The following is a 15,286-nucleotide window of genomic DNA, read 5'->3' on the forward strand; positions in this document are numbered from 1 at the left end:
GTGACACAAAGTTCTTATCTAAATGGTGAAAATGCAACAGCTGTTAATCAGACTCACTTTCACTTTATATAGTGCACCAAGAGATAGTTTCTCGCTTACGGCCACACTGTCCTGAGTCGCCTGATCTCGTCTGATCTCAGAAGCTAAGCAGGGTCGGGCCTGGTTAGTACTTGGATGGGAGACCGCCTGGGAATACCAGGTGTACGCCTGATCTCGTCTGATCTCAGAAGCTAAGCAGGGTCGGGCCTGGTTAGTACTTGGATGGGAGACCGCCTGGGAATACCAGGTGCTGTAAGCATTTGGCAACTCTTTGTCCGTTTTTTCCCACAAGGCTGAAATATGTGCCCTCGCTTTGAAATAAGTAAGCAAGGTTAGTTTGTATTTCATCCAACAATCTGTGCTACAAATTATGGCTACAGTATATGCAATTTTCCACATTTGAGTGACACAAAGATTCTTATCTAAATGGTGAAAATGCAACAGCTGTTAATCAGACTCACTTTGACTTTATATAGTGCACCAAGAGATGGTTTCTCGCTTACGGCCACACTGTCCTGAGTACGCCTGATCTCGTCTGATCTCAGAAGCTAAGCAGGGTCGGGCCTGGTTAGTACTTGGATGGGAGACCGCCTGGGAATACCAGGTGCTGTAAGCATTTGGCAACTCTTTGTCCGTTTTTTCCCACAAGGCTGAAATATGTGCCCTCGCTTTGAAATAAGTAAGCAAGGTTAGTTTGTATTTCATCCAACAATCTGTGCTACAAATTATGGCTACAGTATATGCAATTTTTTCCACATTTTGAGTGACACAAAGATTCTTATCTAAATGGTGAAAATGCAACAGCTGTTAATCAGACTCACTTTGACTTTATATAGTGCACCAAGAGATGGTTTCTCGCTTACGGCCACACTGTCCTGAGTACGCCTGATCTCGTCTGATCTCAGAAGCTAAGCAGGGTCGGGCCTGGTTAGTACTTGGATGGGAGACCGCCTGGGAATACCAGGTGCTGTAAGCATTTGGCAACTCTTTGTCCGTTTTTTCCCACAAGGCTGAAATATGCCCTCGCTTTGAAATAAGTAAGCAAGGTTAGTTTGTATTTCATCCAACAATCTGTGCTACAAATTATGGCTACAGTATATGCAATTTTGAGTGACACAAAGATTCTTATCTAAATGGTGAAAATGCAACAGCTGTTAATCAGACTCACTTTGACTTTATATAGTGCACCAAGAGATGGTTTCTCGCTTACGGCCACACTGTCCTGAGTACGCCTGATCTCGTCTGATCTCAGAAGCTAAGCAGGGTCGGGCCTGGTTAGTACTTGGATGGGAGACCGCCTGGGAATACCAGGTGCTGTAAGCATTTGGCAACTCTTTGTCCGTTTTTTCCCACAAGGCTGAAATATGTGCCCTCGCTTTGAAATAAGTAAGCAAGGTTAGTTTGTATTTCATCCAACAATCTGTGCTACAAATTATGGCTACAGTATATGCAATTTTTCCACATTTTGAGTGACACAAAGATTCTTATCTAAATGGTGAAAATGCAACAGCTGTTAATCAGACTCACTTTGACTTTATATAGTGCACCAAGAGATGGTTTCTCGCTTACGGCCACACTGTCCTGAGTACGCCTGATCTCGTCTGATCTCAGAAGCTAAGCAGGGTCGGGCCTGGTTAGTACTTGGATGGGAGACCGCCTGGGAATACCAGGTGCTGTAAGCATTTGGCAACTCTTTGTCCGTTTTTTCCCACAAGGCTGAAATATGTGCCCTCGCTTTGAAATAAGTAAGCAAGGTTAGTTTGTATTTCATCCAACAATCTGTGCTACAAATTATGGCTACAGTATATGCAATTTTGAGTGACACAAAGATTCTTATCTAAATGGTGAAAATGCAACAGCTGTTAATCAGACTCACTTTGACTTTATATAGTGCACCAAGAGATGGTTTCTCGCTTACGGCCACACTGTCCTGAGTACGCCTGATCTCGTCTGATCTCAGAAGCTAAGCAGGGTCGGGCCTGGTTAGTACTTGGATGGGAGACCGCCTGGGAATACCAGGTGCTGTAAGCATTTGGCAACTCTTTGTCCGTTTTTTCCCACAAGGCTGAAATATGTGCCCTCGCTTTGAAATAAGTAAGCAAGGTTAGTTTGTATTTCATCCAACAATCTGTGCTACAAATTATGGCTACAGTATATGCAATTTTTTCCACATTTTGAGTGACACAAAGATTCTTATCTAAATGGTGAAAATGCAACAGCTGTTAATCAGACTCACTTTGACTTTATATAGTGCACCAAGAGATGGTTTCTCGCTTACGGCCACACTGTCCTGAGTACGCCTGATCTCGTCTGATCTCAGAAGCTAAGCAGGGTCGGGCCTGGTTAGTACTTGGATGGGAGACCGCCTGGGAATACCAGGTGCTGTAAGCATTTGGCAACTCTTTGTCCGTTTTTTCCCACAAGGCTGAAATATGTGCCCTCGCTTTGAAATAAGTAAGCAAGGTTAGTTTGTATTTCATCCAACAATCTGTGCTACAAATTATGGCTACAGTATATGCAATTTTGAGTGACACAAAGATTCTTATCTAAATGGTGAAAATGCAACAGCTGTTAATCAGACTCACTTTGACTTTATATAGTGCACCAAGAGATGGTTTCTCGCTTACGGCCACACTGTCCTGAGTACGCCTGATCTCGTCTGATCTCAGAAGCTAAGCAGGGTCGGGCCTGGTTAGTACTTGGATGGGAGACCGCCTGGGAATACCAGGTGCTGTAAGCATTTGGCAACTCTTTGTCCGTTTTTTTCCCACAAGGCTGAAATATGTGCCCTCGCTTTGAAATAAGTAAGCAAGGTTAGTTTGTATTTCATCCAACAATCTGTGCTACAAATTATGGCTACAGTATATGCAATTTTTTCCACATTTTGAGTGACACAAAGATTCTTATCTAAATGGTGAAAATGCAACAGCTGTTAATCAGACTCACTTTGACTTTATATAGTGCACCAAGAGATAGTTTCTCGCTTACGGCCACACTGTCCTGAGTACGCCTGATCTCGTCTGATCTCAGAAGCTAAGCAGGGTCGGGCCTGGTTAGTACTTGGATGGGAGACCGCCTGGGAATACCAGGTGCTGTAAGCATTTGGCAACTCTTTGTCCGTTTTTTCCCACAAGGCTGAAATATGTGCCCTCGCTTTGAAATAAGTAAGCAAGGTTAGTTTGTATTTCATCCAACAATCTGTGCTACAAATTATGGCTACAGTATATGCAATTTTTTCCACATTTTGAGTGACACAAAGATTCTTATCTAAATGGTGAAAATGCAACAGCTGTTAATCAGACTCACTTTGACTTTATATAGTGCACCAAGAGATGGTTTCTCGCTTACGGCCACACTGTCCTGAGTACGCCTGATCTCGTCTGATCTCAGAAGCTAGCAGGGTCGGGCCTGGTTAGTACTTGGATGGGAGACCGCCTGGGAATACCAGGTGCTGTAAGCATTTGGCAACTCTTTGTCCGTTTTTTCCCACAAGGCTGAAATATGTGCCCTCGCTTTGAAATAAGTAAGCAAGGTTAGTTTGTATTTCATCCAACAATCTGTGCTACAAATTATGGCTACAGTATATGCAATTTTGAGTGACACAAAGATTCTTATCTAAATGGTGAAAATGCAACAGCTGTTAATCAGACTCACTTTGACTTTATATAGTGCACCAAGAGATGGTTTCTCGCTTACGGCCACACTGTCCTGAGTACGCCTGATCTCGTCTGATCTCAGAAGCTAAGCAGGGTCGGGCCTGGTTAGTACTTGGATGGGAGACCGCCTGGGAATACCAGGTGCTGTAAGCATTTGGCAACTCTTTGTCCGTTTTTTCCCACAAGGCTGAAATATGTGCCCTCGCTTTGAAATAAGTAAGCAAGGTTAGTTTGTATTTCATCCAACAATCTGTGCTACAAATTATGGCTACAGTATATGCAATTTTTTCCACATTTTGAGTGACACAAAGATTCTTATCTAAATGGTGAAAATGCAACAGCTGTTAATCAGACTCACTTTGACTTTATATAGTGCACCAAGAGATGGTTTCTCGCTTACGGCCACACTGTCCTGAGTACGCCTGATCTCGTCTGATCTCAGAAGCTAAGCAGGGTCGGGCCTGGTTAGTACTTGGATGGGAGACCGCCTGGGAATACCAGGTGCTGTAAGCATTTGGCAACTCTTTGTCCGTTTTTTCCCACAAGGCTGAAATATGTGCCCTCGCTTTGAAATAAGTAAGCAAGGTTAGTTTGTATTTCATCCAACAATCTGTGCTACAAATTATGGCTACAGTATATGCAATTTTTTCCACATTTTGAGTGACACAAAGATTCTTATCTAAATGGTGAAAATGCAACAGCTGTTAATCAGACTCACTTTGACTTTATATAGTGCACCAAGAGATGGTTTCTCGCTTACGGCCACACTGTCCTGAGTACGCCTGATCTCGTCTGATCTCAGAAGCTAAGCAGGGTCGGGCCTGGTTAGTACTTGGATGGGAGACCGCCTGGGAATACCAGGTGCTGTAAGCATTTGGCAACTCTTTGTCCGTTTTTTCCCACAAGGCTGAAATATGTGCCCTCGCTTTGAAATAAGTAAGCAAGGTTAGTTTGTATTTCATCCAACAATCTGTGCTACAAATTATGGCTACAGTATATGCAATTTTGAGTGACACAAAGATTCTTATCTAAATGGTGAAAATGCAACAGCTGTTAATCAGACTCACTTTGACTTTATATAGTGCACCAAGAGATGGTTTCTCGCTTACGGCCACACTGTCCTGAGTACGCCTGATCTCGTCTGATCTCAGAAGCTAAGCAGGGTCGGGCCTGGTTAGTACTTGGATGGGAGACCGCCTGGGAATACCAGGTGCTGTAAGCATTTGGCAACTCTTTGTCCGTTTTTTCCCACAAGGCTGAAATATGTGCCCTCGCTTTGAAATAAGTAAGCAAGGTTAGTTTGTATTTCATCCAACAATCTGTGCTACAAATTATGGCTACAGTATATGCAATTTTTTCCACATTTTGAGTGACACAAAGATTCTTATCTAAATGGTGAAAATGCAACAGCTGTTAATCAGACTCACTTTGACTTTATATAGTGCACCAAGAGATGGTTTCTCGCTTACGGCCACACTGTCCTGAGTACGCCTGATCTCGTCTGATCTCAGAAGCTAAGCAGGGTCGGGCCTGGTTAGTACTTGGATGGGAGACCGCCTGGGAATACCAGGTGCTGTAAGCATTTGGCAACTCTTTGTCCGTTTTTTCCCACAAGGCTGAAATATGTGCCCTCGCTTTGAAATAAGTAAGCAAGGTTAGTTTGTATTTCATCCAACAATCTGTGCTACAAATTATGGCTACAGTATATGCAATTTTTTCCACATTTTGAGTGACACAAAGATTCTTATCTAAATGGTGAAAATGCAACAGCTGTTAATCAGACTCACTTTGACTTTATATAGTGCACCAAGAGATGGTTTCTCGCTTACGGCCACACTGTCCTGAGTACGCCTGATCTCGTCTGATCTCAGAAGCTAAGCAGGGTCGGGCCTGGTTAGTACTTGGATGGGAGACCGCCTGGGAATACCAGGTGCTGTAAGCATTTGGCAACTCTTTGTCCGTTTTTTCCCACAAGGCTGAAATATGTGCCCTCGCTTTGAAATAAGTAAGCAAGGTTAGTTTGTATTTCATCCAACAATCTGTGCTACAAATTATGGCTACAGTATATGCAATTTTTTCCACATTTTGAGTGACACAAAGATTCTTATCTAAATGGTGAAAATGCAACAGCTGTTAATCAGACTCACTTTGACTTTATATAGTGCACCAAGAGATGGTTTCTCGCTTACGGCCACACTGTCCTGAGTACGCCTGATCTCGTCTGATCTCAGAAGCTAAGCAGGTCGGGCCTGGTTAGTACTTGGATGGGAGACCGCCTGGGAATACCAGGTGCTGTAAGCATTTGGCAACTCTTTGTCCGTTTTTTTCCCACAAGGCTGAAATATGTGCCCTCGCTTTGAAATAAGTAAGCAAGGTTAGTTTGTATTTCATCCAACAATCTGTGCTACAAATTATGGCTACAGTATATGCAATTTTGAGTGACACAAAGATTCTTATCTAAATGGTGAAAATGCAACAGCTGTTAATCAGACTCACTTTGACTTTATATAGTGCACCAAGAGATGGTTTCTCGCTTACGGCCACACTGTCCTGAGTACGCCTGATCTCGTCTGATCTCAGAAGCTAAGCAGGGTCGGGCCTGGTTAGTACTTGGATGGGAGACCGCCTGGGAATACCAGGTGCTGTAAGCATTTGGCAACTCTTTGTCCGTTTTTTCCCACAAGGCTGAAATATGTGCCCTCGCTTTGAAATAAGTAAGCAAGGTTAGTTTGTATTTCATCCAACAATCTGTGCTACAAATTATGGCTACAGTATATTTTTTGCAATTTTGAGTGACACAAAGATTCTTATCTAAATGGTGAAAATGCAACAGCTGTTAATCAGACTCACTTTGACTTTATATAGTGCACCAAGAGATGGTTTCTCGCTTACGGCCACACTGTCCTGAGTACGCCTGATCTCGTCTGATCTCAGAAGCTAAGCAGGGTCGGGCCTGGTTAGTACTTGGATGGGAGACCGCCTGGGAATACCAGGTGCTGTAAGCATTTGGCAACTCTTTGTCCGTTTTTTCCCACAAGGCTGAAATATGTGCCCTCGCTTTGAAATAAGTAAGCAAGGTTAGTTTGTATTTCATCCAACAATCTGTGCTACAAATTATGGCTACAGTATATGCAATTTTTTCCACATTTTGAGTGACACAAAGATTCTTATCTAAATGGTGAAAATGCAACAGCTGTTAATCAGACTCACTTTGACTTTATATAGTGCACCAAGAGATGGTTTCTCGCTTACGGCCACACTGTCCTGAGTACGCCTGATCTCGTCTGATCTCAGAAGCTAAGCAGGGTCGGGCCTGGTTAGTACTTGGATGGGAGACCGCCTGGGAATACCAGGTGCTGTAAGCATTTGGCAACTCTTTGTCCGTTTTTTCCCACAAGGCTGAAATATGTGCCCTCGCTTTGAAATAAGTAAGCAAGGTTAGTTTGTATTTCATCCAACAATCTGTGCTACAAATTATGGCTACAGTATATGCAATTTTGAGTGACACAAAGATTCTTATCTAAATGGTGAAAATGCAACAGCTGTTAATCAGACTCACTTTGACTTTATATAGTGCACCAAGAGATAGTTTCTCGCTTACGGCCACACTGTCCTGAGTACGCCTGATCTCGTCTGATCTCAGAAGCTAAGCAGGGTCGGGCCTGGTTAGTACTTGGATGGGAGACCGCCTGGGAATACCAGGTGCTGTAAGCATTTGGCAACTCTTTGTCCGTTTTTTTCCCACAAGGCTGAAATATGTGCCCTCGCTTTGAAATAAGTAAGCAAGGTTAGTTTGTATTTCATCCAACAATCTGTGCTACAAATTATGGCTACAGTATATGCAATTTTGAGTGACACAAAGATTCTTATCTAAATGGTGAAAATGCAACAGCTGTTAATCAGACTCACTTTGACTTTATATAGTGCACCAAGAGATGGTTTCTCGCTTACGGCCACACTGTCCTGAGTACGCCTGATCTCGTCTGATCTCAGAAGCTAAGCAGGGTCGGGCCTGGTTAGTACTTGGATGGGAGACCGCCTGGGAATACCAGGTGCTGTAAGCATTTGGCAACTCTTTGTCCGTTTTTTCCCACAAGGCTGAAATATGTGCCCTCGCTTTGAAATAAGTAAGCAAGGTTAGTTTGTATTTCATCCAACAATCTGTGCTACAAATTATGGCTACAGTTTATGCAATTTTGAGTGACACAAAGATTCTTATCTAAATGGTGAAAATGCAACAGCTGTTAATCAGACTCACTTTGACTTTATATAGTGCACCAAGAGATAGTTTCTCGCTTACGGCCACACTGTCCTGAGTACGCCTGATCTCGTCTGATCTCAGAAGCTAAGCAGGGTCGGGCCTGGTTAGTACTTGGATGGGAGACCGCCTGGGAATACCAGGTGCTGTAAGCATTTGGCAACTCTTTGTCCGTTTTTTCCCACAAGGCTGAAATATGTGCCCTCGCTTTGAAATAAGTAAGCAAGGTTAGTTTGTATTTCATCCAACAATCTGTGCTACAAATTATGGCTACAGTATATGCAATTTTTTCCACATTTTGAGTGACACAAAGATTCTTATCTAAATGGTGAAAATGCAACAGCTGTTAATCAGACTCACTTTGACTTTATATAGTGCACCAAGAGATAGTTTCTCGCTTACGGCCACACTGTCCTGAGTACGCCTGATCTCGTCTGATCTCAGAAGCTAAGCAGGGTCGGGCCTGGTTAGTACTTGGATGGGAGACCGCCTGGGAATACCAGGTGCTGTAAGCATTTGGCAACTCTTTGTCCGTTTTTTCCCACAAGGCTGAAATATGTGCCCTCGCTTTGAAATAAGTAAGCAAGGTTAGTTTGTATTTCATCCAACAATCTGTGCTACAAATTATGGCTACAGTATATGCAATTTTTTCCACATTTTGAGTGACACAAAGATTCTTATCTAAATGGTGAAAATGCAACAGCTGTTAATCAGACTCACTTTGACTTTATATAGTGCACCAAGAGATAGTTTCTCGCTTACGGCCACACTGTCCTGAGTACGCCTGATCTCGTCTGATCTCAGAAGCTAAGCAGGGTCGGGCCTGGTTAGTACTTGGATGGGAGACCGCCTGGGAATACCAGGTGCTGTAAGCATTTGGCAACTCTTTGTCCGTTTTTTCCCACAAGGCTGAAATATGTGCCCTCGCTTTGAAATAAGTAAGCAAGGTTAGTTTGTATTTCATCCAACAATCTGTGCTACAAATTATGGCTACAGTATATGCAATTTTTCCACATTTTGAGTGACACAAAGATTCTTATCTAAATGGTGAAAATGCAACAGCTGTTAATCAGACTCACTTTGACTTTATATAGTGCACCAAGAGATAGTTTCTCGCTTACGGCCACACTGTCCTGAGTACGCCTGATCTCGTCTGATCTCAGAAGCTAAGCAGGGTCGGGCCTGGTTAGTACTTGGATGGGAGACCGCCTGGGAATACCAGGTGCTGTAAGCATTTGGCAACTCTTTGTCCGTTTTTTCCCACAAGGCTGAAATATGTGCCCTCGCTTTGAAATAAGTAAGCAAGGTTAGTTTGTATTTCATCCAACAATCTGTGCTACAAATTATGGCTACAGTATATGCAATTTTTTCCACATTTTGAGTGACACAAAGATTCTTATCTAAATGGTGAAAATGCAACAGCTGTTAATCAGACTCACTTTGACTTTATATAGTGCACCAAGAGATAGTTTCTCGCTTACGGCCACACTGTCCTGAGTACGCCTGATCTCGTCTGATCTCAGAAGCTAAGCAGGGTCGGGCCTGGTTAGTACTTGGATGGGAGACCGCCTGGGAATACCAGGTGCTGTAAGCATTTGGCAACTCTTTGTCCGTTTTTTCCCACAAGGCTGAAATATGTGCCCTCGCTTTGAAATAAGTAAGCAAGGTTAGTTTGTATTTCATCCAACAATCTGTGCTACAAATTATGGCTACAGTATATGCAATTTTTTCCACATTTTGAGTGACACAAAGATTCTTATCTAAATGGTGAAAATGCAACAGCTGTTAATCAGACTCACTTTCACTTTATATAGTGCACCAAGAGATAGTTTCTCGCTTACGGCCACACTGTCCTGAGTACGCCTGATCTCGTCTGATCTCAGAAGCTAAGCAGGGTCGGGCCTGGTTAGTACTTGGATGGGAGACCGCCTGGGAATACCAGGTGCTGTAAGCATTTGGCAACTCTTTGTCCGTTTTTTCCCACAAGGCTGAAATATGTGCCCTCGCTTTGAAATAAGTAAGCAAGGTTAGTTTGTATTTCATCCAACAATCTGTGCTACAAATTATGGCTACAGTATATGCAATTTTTTCCACATTTTGAGTGACACAAAGATTCTTATCTAAATGGTGAAAATGCAACAGCTGTTAATCAGACTCACTTTGACTTTATATAGTGCACCAAGAGATAGTTTCTCGCTTACGGCCACACTGTCCTGAGTACGCCTGATCTCGTCTGATCTCAGAAGCTAAGCAGGGTCGGGCCTGGTTAGTACTTGGATGGGAGACCGCCTGGGAATACCAGGTGCTGTAAGCATTTGGCAACTCTTTGTCCGTTTTTTCCCACAAGGCTGAAATATGTGCCCTCGCTTTGAAATAAGTAAGCAAGGTTAGTTTGTATTTCATCCAACAATCTGTGCTACAAATTATGGCTACAGTATATGCAATTTTTTCCACATTTTGAGTGACACAAAGATTCTTATCTAAATGGTGAAAATGCAACAGCTGTTAATCAGACTCACTTTGACTTTATATAGTGCACCAAGAGATAGTTTCTCGCTTACGGCCACACTGTCCTGAGTACGCCTGATCTCGTCTGATCTCAGAAGCTAAGCAGGGTCGGGCCTGGTTAGTACTTGGATGGGAGACCGCCTGGGAATACCAGGTGCTGTAAGCATTTGGCAACTCTTTGTCCGTTTTTTCCCACAAGGCTGAAATATGTGCCCTCGCTTTGAAATAAGTAAGCAAGGTTAGTTTGTATTTCATCCAACAATCTGTGCTACAAATTATGGCTACAGTATATGCAATTTTTTCCACATTTTGAGTGACACAAAGATTCTTATCTAAATGGTGAAAATGCAACAGCTGTTAATCAGACTCACTTTGACTTTATATAGTGCACCAAGAGATAGTTTCTCGCTTACGGCCACACTGTCCTGAGTACGCCTGATCTCGTCTGATCTCAGAAGCTAAGCAGGGTCGGGCCTGGTTAGTACTTGGATGGGAGACCGCCTGGGAATACCAGGTGCTGTAAGCATTTGGCAACTCTTTGTCCGTTTTTTCCCACAAGGCTGAAATATGTGCCCTCGCTTTGAAATAAGTAAGCAAGGTTAGTTTGTATTTCATCCAACAATCTGTGCTACAAATTATGGCTACAGTATATGCAATTTTTTCCACATTTTGAGTGACACAAAGATTCTTATCTAAATGGTGAAAATGCAACAGCTGTTAATCAGACTCACTTTGACTTTATATAGTGCACCAAGAGATGGTTTCTCGCTTACGGCCACACTGTCCTGAGTACGCCTGATCTCGTCTGATCTCAGAAGCTAAGCAGGGTCGGGCCTGGTTAGTACTTGGATGGGAGACCGCCTGGGAATACCAGGTGCTGTAAGCATTTGGCAACTCTTTGTCCGTTTTTTCCCACAAGGCTGAAATATGTGCCCTCGCTTTGAAATAAGTAAGCAAGGTTAGTTTGTATTTCATCCAACAATCTGTCTACAAATTATGGCTACAGTATATGCAATTTTTTCCACATTTTGAGTGACACAAAGATTCTTATCTAAATGGTGAAAATGCAACAGCTGTTAATCAGACTCACTTTGACTTTATATAGTGCACCAAGAGATGGTTTCTCGCTTACGGCCACACTGTCCTGAGTACGCCTGATCTCGTCTGATCTCAGAAGCTAAGCAGGGTCGGGCCTGGTTAGTACTTGGATGGGAGACCGCCTGGGAATACCAGGTGCTGTAAGCATTTGGCAACTCTTTGTCCGTTTTTTCCCACAAGGCTGAAATATGTGCCCTCGCTTTGAAATAAGTAAGCAAGGTTAGTTTGTATTTCATCCAACAATCTGTGCTACAAATTATGGCTACAGTATATGCAATTTTGAGTGACACAAAGATTCTTATCTAAATGGTGAAAATGCAACAGCTGTTAATCAGACTCACTTTGACTTTATATAGTGCACCAAGAGATGGTTTCTCGCTTACGGCCACATGTCCTGAGTACGCCTGATCTCGTCTGATCTCAGAAGCTAAGCAGGGTCGGGCCTGGTTAGTACTTGGATGGGAGACCGCCTGGGAATACCAGGTGCTGTAAGCATTTGGCAACTCTTTGTCCGTTTTTTCCCACAAGGCTGAAATATGTGCCCTCGCTTTGAAATAAGTAAGCAAGGTTAGTTTGTATTTCATCCAACAATCTGTGCTACAAATTATGGCTACAGTATATGCAATTTTGAGTGACACAAAGATTCTTATCTAAATGGTGAAAATGCAACAGCTGTTAATCAGACTCACTTTGACTTTATATAGTGCACCAAGAGATGGTTTCTCGCTTACGGCCACACTGTCCTGAGTACGCCTGATCTCGTCTGATCTCAGAAGCTAAGCAGGGTCGGGCCTGGTTAGTACTTGGATGGGAGACCGCCTGGGAATACCAGGTGCTGTAAGCATTTGGCAACTCTTTGTCCGTTTTTTCCCACAAGGCTGAAATATGTGCCCTCGCTTTGAAATAAGTAAGCAAGGTTAGTTTGTATTTCATCCAACAATCTGTGCTACAAATTATGGCTACAGTATATGCAATTTTTTCCACATTTTGAGTGACACAAAGATTCTTATCTAAATGGTGAAAATGCAACAGCTGTTAATCAGACTCACTTTGACTTTATATAGTGCACCAAGAGATGGTTTCTCGCTTACGGCCACACTGTCCTGAGTACGCCTGATCTCGTCTGATCTCAGAAGCTAAGCAGGGTCGGGCCTGGTTAGTACTTGGATGGGAGACCGCCTGGGAATACCAGGTGCTGTAAGCATTTGGCAACTCTTTGTCCGTTTTTTCCCACAAGGCTGAAATATGTGCCCTCGCTTTGAAATAAGTAAGCAAGGTTAGTTTGTATTTCATCCAACAATCTGTGCTACAAATTATGGCTACAGTATATGCAATTTTGAGTGACACAAAGATTCTTATCTAAATGGTGAAAATGCAACAGCTGTTAATCAGACTCACTTTGACTTTATATAGTGCACCAAGAGATGGTTTCTCGCTTACGGCCACACTGTCCTGAGTACGCCTGATCTCGTCTGATCTCAGAAGCTAAGCAGGGTCGGGCCTGGTTAGTACTTGGATGGGAGACCGCCTGGGAATACCAGGTGCTGTAAGCATTTGGCAACTCTTTGTCCGTTTTTTTCCCACAAGGCTGAAATATGTGCCCTCGCTTTGAAATAAGTAAGCAAGGTTAGTTTGTATTTCATCCAACAATCTGTGCTACAAATTATGGCTACAGTATATGCAATTTTTTCCACATTTTGAGTGACACAAAGATTCTTATCTAAATGGTGAAAATGCAACAGCTGTTAATCAGACTCACTTTGACTTTATATAGTGCACCAAGAGATGGTTTCTCGCTTACGGCCACACTGTCCTGAGTACGCCTGATCTCGTCTGATCTCAGAAGCTAAGCAGGGTCGGGCCTGGTTAGTACTTGGATGGGAGACCGCCTGGGAATACCAGGTGCTGTAAGCATTTGGCAACTCTTTGTCCGTTTTTTCCCACAAGGCTGAAATATGTGCCCTCGCTTTGAAATAAGTAAGCAAGGTTAGTTTGTATTTCATCCAACAATCTGTGCTACAAATTATGGCTACAGTATATGCAATTTTGAGTGACACAAAGATTCTTATCTAAATGGTGAAAATGCAACAGCTGTTAATCAGACTCACTTTGACTTTATATAGTGCACCAAGAGATGGTTTCTCGCTTACGGCCACACTGTCCTGAGTACGCCTGATCTCGTCTGATCTCAGAAGCTAAGCAGGGTCGGGCCTGGTTAGTACTTGGATGGGAGACCGCCTGGGAATACCAGGTGCTGTAAGCATTTGGCAACTCTTTGTCCGTTTTTTCCCACAAGGCTGAAATATGTGCCCTCGCTTTGAAATAAGTAAGCAAGGTTAGTTTGTATTTCATCCAACAATCTGTGCTACAAATTATGGCTACAGTATATGCAATTTTGAGTGACACAAAGATTCTTATCTAAATGGTGAAAATGCAACAGCTGTTAATCAGACTCACTTTGACTTTATATAGTGCACCAAGAGATGGTTTCTCGCTTACGGCCACACTGTCCTGAGTACGCCTGATCTCGTCTGATCTCAGAAGCTAAGCAGGGTCGGGCCTGGTTAGTACTTGGATGGGAGACCGCCTGGGAATACCAGGTGCTGTAAGCATTTGGCAACTCTTTGTCCGTTTTTTCCCACAAGGCTGAAATATGTGCCCTCGCTTTGAAATAAGTAAGCAAGGTTAGTTTGTATTTCATCCAACAATCTGTGCTACAAATTATGGCTACAGTATATGCAATTTTTTCCACATTTTGAGTGACACAAAGATTCTTATCTAAATGGTGAAAATGCAACAGCTGTTAATCAGACTCACTTTGACTTTATATAGTGCACCAAGAGATGGTTTCTCGCTTACGGCCACACTGTCCTGAGTACGCCTGATCTCGTCTGATCTCAGAAGCTAAGCAGGGTCGGGCCTGGTTAGTACTTGGATGGGAGACCGCCTGGGAATACCAGGTGCTGTAAGCATTTGGCAACTCTTTGTCCGTTTTTTCCCACAAGGCTGAAATATGTGCCCTCGCTTTGAAATAAGTAAGCAAGGTTAGTTTGTATTTCATCCAACAATCTGTGCTACAAATTATGGCTACAGTATATGCAATTTTTTCCACATTTTGAGTGACACAAAGATTCTTATCTAAATGGTGAAAATGCAACAGCTGTTAATCAGACTCACTTTGACTTTATATAGTGCACCAAGAGATGGTTTCTCGCTTACGGCCACACTGTCCTGAGTACGCCTGATCTCGTCTGATCTCAGAAGCTAAGCAGGGTCGGGCCTGGTTAGTACTTGGATGGGAGACCGCCTGGGAATACCAGGTGCTGTAAGCATTTGGCAACTCTTTGTCCGTTTTTTCCCACAAGGCTGAAATATGTGCCCTCGCTTTGAAATAAGTAAGCAAGGTTAGTTTGTATTTCATCCAACAATCTGTGCTACAAATTATGGCTACAGTATATGCAATTTTTTCCACATTTTGAGTGACACAAAGATTCTTATCTAAATGGTGAAAATGCAACAGCTGTTAATCAGACTCACTTTGACTTTATATAGTGCACCAAGAGATGGTTTCTCGCTTACGGCCACACTGTCCTGAGTACGCCTGATCTCGTCTGATCTCAGAAGCTAAGCAGGGTCGGGCCTGGTTAGTACTTGGATGGGAGACCGCCTGGGAATACCAGGTGCTGTAAGCATTTGGCAACTCTTTGTCCGTTTTTTCCCACAAGGC

General features: G+C 43.0%; 40 non-coding genes and 3 pseudogenes across 40 annotated transcripts; all 43 read left to right on the top strand.

Annotated features, from left to right (window-relative positions):
• The first annotated feature begins 96 nt into the window (after positions 1-96).
• On the top strand, positions 97-205 carry LOC135562519 (5S ribosomal RNA; annotated as a pseudogene).
• Positions 206-536: 331 nt separating this feature from the next.
• On the top strand, positions 537-655 carry LOC135562729 (5S ribosomal RNA). Its single transcript, XR_010460080.1, has one exon. It is a non-coding gene; the product is annotated as a 5S ribosomal RNA (ribosomal RNA).
• A 241-nt stretch (positions 656-896) lies between these two features.
• On the top strand, positions 897-1,015 carry LOC135562775 (5S ribosomal RNA). Its single transcript, XR_010460098.1, has one exon. It is a non-coding gene; the product is annotated as a 5S ribosomal RNA (ribosomal RNA).
• Positions 1,016-1,243: 228 nt separating this feature from the next.
• Positions 1,244-1,362, top strand: LOC135562797 (5S ribosomal RNA). Its single transcript, XR_010460115.1, has one exon. It is a non-coding gene; the product is annotated as a 5S ribosomal RNA (ribosomal RNA).
• Positions 1,363-1,602: 240 nt separating this feature from the next.
• Positions 1,603-1,721, top strand: LOC135562410 (5S ribosomal RNA). Its single transcript, XR_010459928.1, has one exon. It is a non-coding gene; the product is annotated as a 5S ribosomal RNA (ribosomal RNA).
• A 230-nt stretch (positions 1,722-1,951) lies between these two features.
• Positions 1,952-2,070, top strand: LOC135562425 (5S ribosomal RNA). Its single transcript, XR_010459942.1, has one exon. It is a non-coding gene; the product is annotated as a 5S ribosomal RNA (ribosomal RNA).
• A 241-nt stretch (positions 2,071-2,311) lies between these two features.
• Positions 2,312-2,430, top strand: LOC135562437 (5S ribosomal RNA). Its single transcript, XR_010459955.1, has one exon. It is a non-coding gene; the product is annotated as a 5S ribosomal RNA (ribosomal RNA).
• Positions 2,431-2,660: 230 nt separating this feature from the next.
• Positions 2,661-2,779, top strand: LOC135562452 (5S ribosomal RNA). The gene has a single exon (XR_010459970.1). It is a non-coding gene; the product is annotated as a 5S ribosomal RNA (ribosomal RNA).
• A 242-nt stretch (positions 2,780-3,021) lies between these two features.
• On the top strand, positions 3,022-3,140 carry LOC135562464 (5S ribosomal RNA). Its single transcript, XR_010459982.1, has one exon. It is a non-coding gene; the product is annotated as a 5S ribosomal RNA (ribosomal RNA).
• A 241-nt stretch (positions 3,141-3,381) lies between these two features.
• LOC135562510 (5S ribosomal RNA) lies at positions 3,382-3,499 on the top strand (annotated as a pseudogene).
• A 230-nt stretch (positions 3,500-3,729) lies between these two features.
• On the top strand, positions 3,730-3,848 carry LOC135562475 (5S ribosomal RNA). Its single transcript, XR_010459993.1, has one exon. It is a non-coding gene; the product is annotated as a 5S ribosomal RNA (ribosomal RNA).
• Positions 3,849-4,089: 241 nt separating this feature from the next.
• LOC135562490 (5S ribosomal RNA) lies at positions 4,090-4,208 on the top strand. Its single transcript, XR_010460013.1, has one exon. It is a non-coding gene; the product is annotated as a 5S ribosomal RNA (ribosomal RNA).
• A 241-nt stretch (positions 4,209-4,449) lies between these two features.
• LOC135562508 (5S ribosomal RNA) lies at positions 4,450-4,568 on the top strand. The gene has a single exon (XR_010460035.1). It is a non-coding gene; the product is annotated as a 5S ribosomal RNA (ribosomal RNA).
• Positions 4,569-4,798: 230 nt separating this feature from the next.
• On the top strand, positions 4,799-4,917 carry LOC135562520 (5S ribosomal RNA). Its single transcript, XR_010460041.1, has one exon. It is a non-coding gene; the product is annotated as a 5S ribosomal RNA (ribosomal RNA).
• A 241-nt stretch (positions 4,918-5,158) lies between these two features.
• LOC135562536 (5S ribosomal RNA) lies at positions 5,159-5,277 on the top strand. Its single transcript, XR_010460046.1, has one exon. It is a non-coding gene; the product is annotated as a 5S ribosomal RNA (ribosomal RNA).
• Positions 5,278-5,518: 241 nt separating this feature from the next.
• Positions 5,519-5,637, top strand: LOC135562567 (5S ribosomal RNA). Its single transcript, XR_010460051.1, has one exon. It is a non-coding gene; the product is annotated as a 5S ribosomal RNA (ribosomal RNA).
• Positions 5,638-5,878: 241 nt separating this feature from the next.
• On the top strand, positions 5,879-5,996 carry LOC135562500 (5S ribosomal RNA). The gene has a single exon (XR_010460029.1). It is a non-coding gene; the product is annotated as a 5S ribosomal RNA (ribosomal RNA).
• Positions 5,997-6,227: 231 nt separating this feature from the next.
• On the top strand, positions 6,228-6,346 carry LOC135562663 (5S ribosomal RNA). Its single transcript, XR_010460056.1, has one exon. It is a non-coding gene; the product is annotated as a 5S ribosomal RNA (ribosomal RNA).
• A 235-nt stretch (positions 6,347-6,581) lies between these two features.
• Positions 6,582-6,700, top strand: LOC135562708 (5S ribosomal RNA). Its single transcript, XR_010460061.1, has one exon. It is a non-coding gene; the product is annotated as a 5S ribosomal RNA (ribosomal RNA).
• Positions 6,701-6,941: 241 nt separating this feature from the next.
• Positions 6,942-7,060, top strand: LOC135562712 (5S ribosomal RNA). Its single transcript, XR_010460062.1, has one exon. It is a non-coding gene; the product is annotated as a 5S ribosomal RNA (ribosomal RNA).
• A 230-nt stretch (positions 7,061-7,290) lies between these two features.
• LOC135562714 (5S ribosomal RNA) lies at positions 7,291-7,409 on the top strand. The gene has a single exon (XR_010460066.1). It is a non-coding gene; the product is annotated as a 5S ribosomal RNA (ribosomal RNA).
• Positions 7,410-7,640: 231 nt separating this feature from the next.
• On the top strand, positions 7,641-7,759 carry LOC135562716 (5S ribosomal RNA). The gene has a single exon (XR_010460067.1). It is a non-coding gene; the product is annotated as a 5S ribosomal RNA (ribosomal RNA).
• Positions 7,760-7,989: 230 nt separating this feature from the next.
• On the top strand, positions 7,990-8,108 carry LOC135562717 (5S ribosomal RNA). Its single transcript, XR_010460070.1, has one exon. It is a non-coding gene; the product is annotated as a 5S ribosomal RNA (ribosomal RNA).
• Positions 8,109-8,349: 241 nt separating this feature from the next.
• LOC135562721 (5S ribosomal RNA) lies at positions 8,350-8,468 on the top strand. The gene has a single exon (XR_010460075.1). It is a non-coding gene; the product is annotated as a 5S ribosomal RNA (ribosomal RNA).
• Positions 8,469-8,709: 241 nt separating this feature from the next.
• LOC135562726 (5S ribosomal RNA) lies at positions 8,710-8,828 on the top strand. The gene has a single exon (XR_010460077.1). It is a non-coding gene; the product is annotated as a 5S ribosomal RNA (ribosomal RNA).
• Positions 8,829-9,068: 240 nt separating this feature from the next.
• LOC135562727 (5S ribosomal RNA) lies at positions 9,069-9,187 on the top strand. Its single transcript, XR_010460078.1, has one exon. It is a non-coding gene; the product is annotated as a 5S ribosomal RNA (ribosomal RNA).
• Positions 9,188-9,428: 241 nt separating this feature from the next.
• Positions 9,429-9,547, top strand: LOC135562731 (5S ribosomal RNA). The gene has a single exon (XR_010460081.1). It is a non-coding gene; the product is annotated as a 5S ribosomal RNA (ribosomal RNA).
• Positions 9,548-9,788: 241 nt separating this feature from the next.
• LOC135562733 (5S ribosomal RNA) lies at positions 9,789-9,907 on the top strand. Its single transcript, XR_010460082.1, has one exon. It is a non-coding gene; the product is annotated as a 5S ribosomal RNA (ribosomal RNA).
• A 241-nt stretch (positions 9,908-10,148) lies between these two features.
• LOC135562738 (5S ribosomal RNA) lies at positions 10,149-10,267 on the top strand. Its single transcript, XR_010460085.1, has one exon. It is a non-coding gene; the product is annotated as a 5S ribosomal RNA (ribosomal RNA).
• A 241-nt stretch (positions 10,268-10,508) lies between these two features.
• LOC135562744 (5S ribosomal RNA) lies at positions 10,509-10,627 on the top strand. Its single transcript, XR_010460087.1, has one exon. It is a non-coding gene; the product is annotated as a 5S ribosomal RNA (ribosomal RNA).
• A 241-nt stretch (positions 10,628-10,868) lies between these two features.
• LOC135562748 (5S ribosomal RNA) lies at positions 10,869-10,987 on the top strand. Its single transcript, XR_010460088.1, has one exon. It is a non-coding gene; the product is annotated as a 5S ribosomal RNA (ribosomal RNA).
• A 241-nt stretch (positions 10,988-11,228) lies between these two features.
• Positions 11,229-11,347, top strand: LOC135562755 (5S ribosomal RNA). The gene has a single exon (XR_010460089.1). It is a non-coding gene; the product is annotated as a 5S ribosomal RNA (ribosomal RNA).
• A 240-nt stretch (positions 11,348-11,587) lies between these two features.
• LOC135562761 (5S ribosomal RNA) lies at positions 11,588-11,706 on the top strand. The gene has a single exon (XR_010460090.1). It is a non-coding gene; the product is annotated as a 5S ribosomal RNA (ribosomal RNA).
• A 230-nt stretch (positions 11,707-11,936) lies between these two features.
• On the top strand, positions 11,937-12,054 carry LOC135562513 (5S ribosomal RNA; annotated as a pseudogene).
• A 230-nt stretch (positions 12,055-12,284) lies between these two features.
• On the top strand, positions 12,285-12,403 carry LOC135562764 (5S ribosomal RNA). The gene has a single exon (XR_010460091.1). It is a non-coding gene; the product is annotated as a 5S ribosomal RNA (ribosomal RNA).
• Positions 12,404-12,644: 241 nt separating this feature from the next.
• LOC135562770 (5S ribosomal RNA) lies at positions 12,645-12,763 on the top strand. Its single transcript, XR_010460093.1, has one exon. It is a non-coding gene; the product is annotated as a 5S ribosomal RNA (ribosomal RNA).
• A 230-nt stretch (positions 12,764-12,993) lies between these two features.
• On the top strand, positions 12,994-13,112 carry LOC135562772 (5S ribosomal RNA). Its single transcript, XR_010460094.1, has one exon. It is a non-coding gene; the product is annotated as a 5S ribosomal RNA (ribosomal RNA).
• A 242-nt stretch (positions 13,113-13,354) lies between these two features.
• LOC135562778 (5S ribosomal RNA) lies at positions 13,355-13,473 on the top strand. The gene has a single exon (XR_010460100.1). It is a non-coding gene; the product is annotated as a 5S ribosomal RNA (ribosomal RNA).
• A 230-nt stretch (positions 13,474-13,703) lies between these two features.
• On the top strand, positions 13,704-13,822 carry LOC135562781 (5S ribosomal RNA). The gene has a single exon (XR_010460102.1). It is a non-coding gene; the product is annotated as a 5S ribosomal RNA (ribosomal RNA).
• Positions 13,823-14,052: 230 nt separating this feature from the next.
• On the top strand, positions 14,053-14,171 carry LOC135562783 (5S ribosomal RNA). Its single transcript, XR_010460103.1, has one exon. It is a non-coding gene; the product is annotated as a 5S ribosomal RNA (ribosomal RNA).
• Positions 14,172-14,412: 241 nt separating this feature from the next.
• Positions 14,413-14,531, top strand: LOC135562786 (5S ribosomal RNA). The gene has a single exon (XR_010460105.1). It is a non-coding gene; the product is annotated as a 5S ribosomal RNA (ribosomal RNA).
• A 241-nt stretch (positions 14,532-14,772) lies between these two features.
• On the top strand, positions 14,773-14,891 carry LOC135562789 (5S ribosomal RNA). Its single transcript, XR_010460106.1, has one exon. It is a non-coding gene; the product is annotated as a 5S ribosomal RNA (ribosomal RNA).
• Positions 14,892-15,132: 241 nt separating this feature from the next.
• On the top strand, positions 15,133-15,251 carry LOC135562790 (5S ribosomal RNA). The gene has a single exon (XR_010460109.1). It is a non-coding gene; the product is annotated as a 5S ribosomal RNA (ribosomal RNA).
• The last annotated feature ends 35 nt before the right edge of the window (positions 15,252-15,286 follow it).

The sequence above is a fragment of the Oncorhynchus nerka genome, linkage group LG2, assembly GCF_034236695.1.
Source record: "Oncorhynchus nerka isolate Pitt River linkage group LG2, Oner_Uvic_2.0, whole genome shotgun sequence".
Classification (NCBI taxonomy): domain Eukaryota; kingdom Metazoa; phylum Chordata; class Actinopteri; order Salmoniformes; family Salmonidae; genus Oncorhynchus; species Oncorhynchus nerka.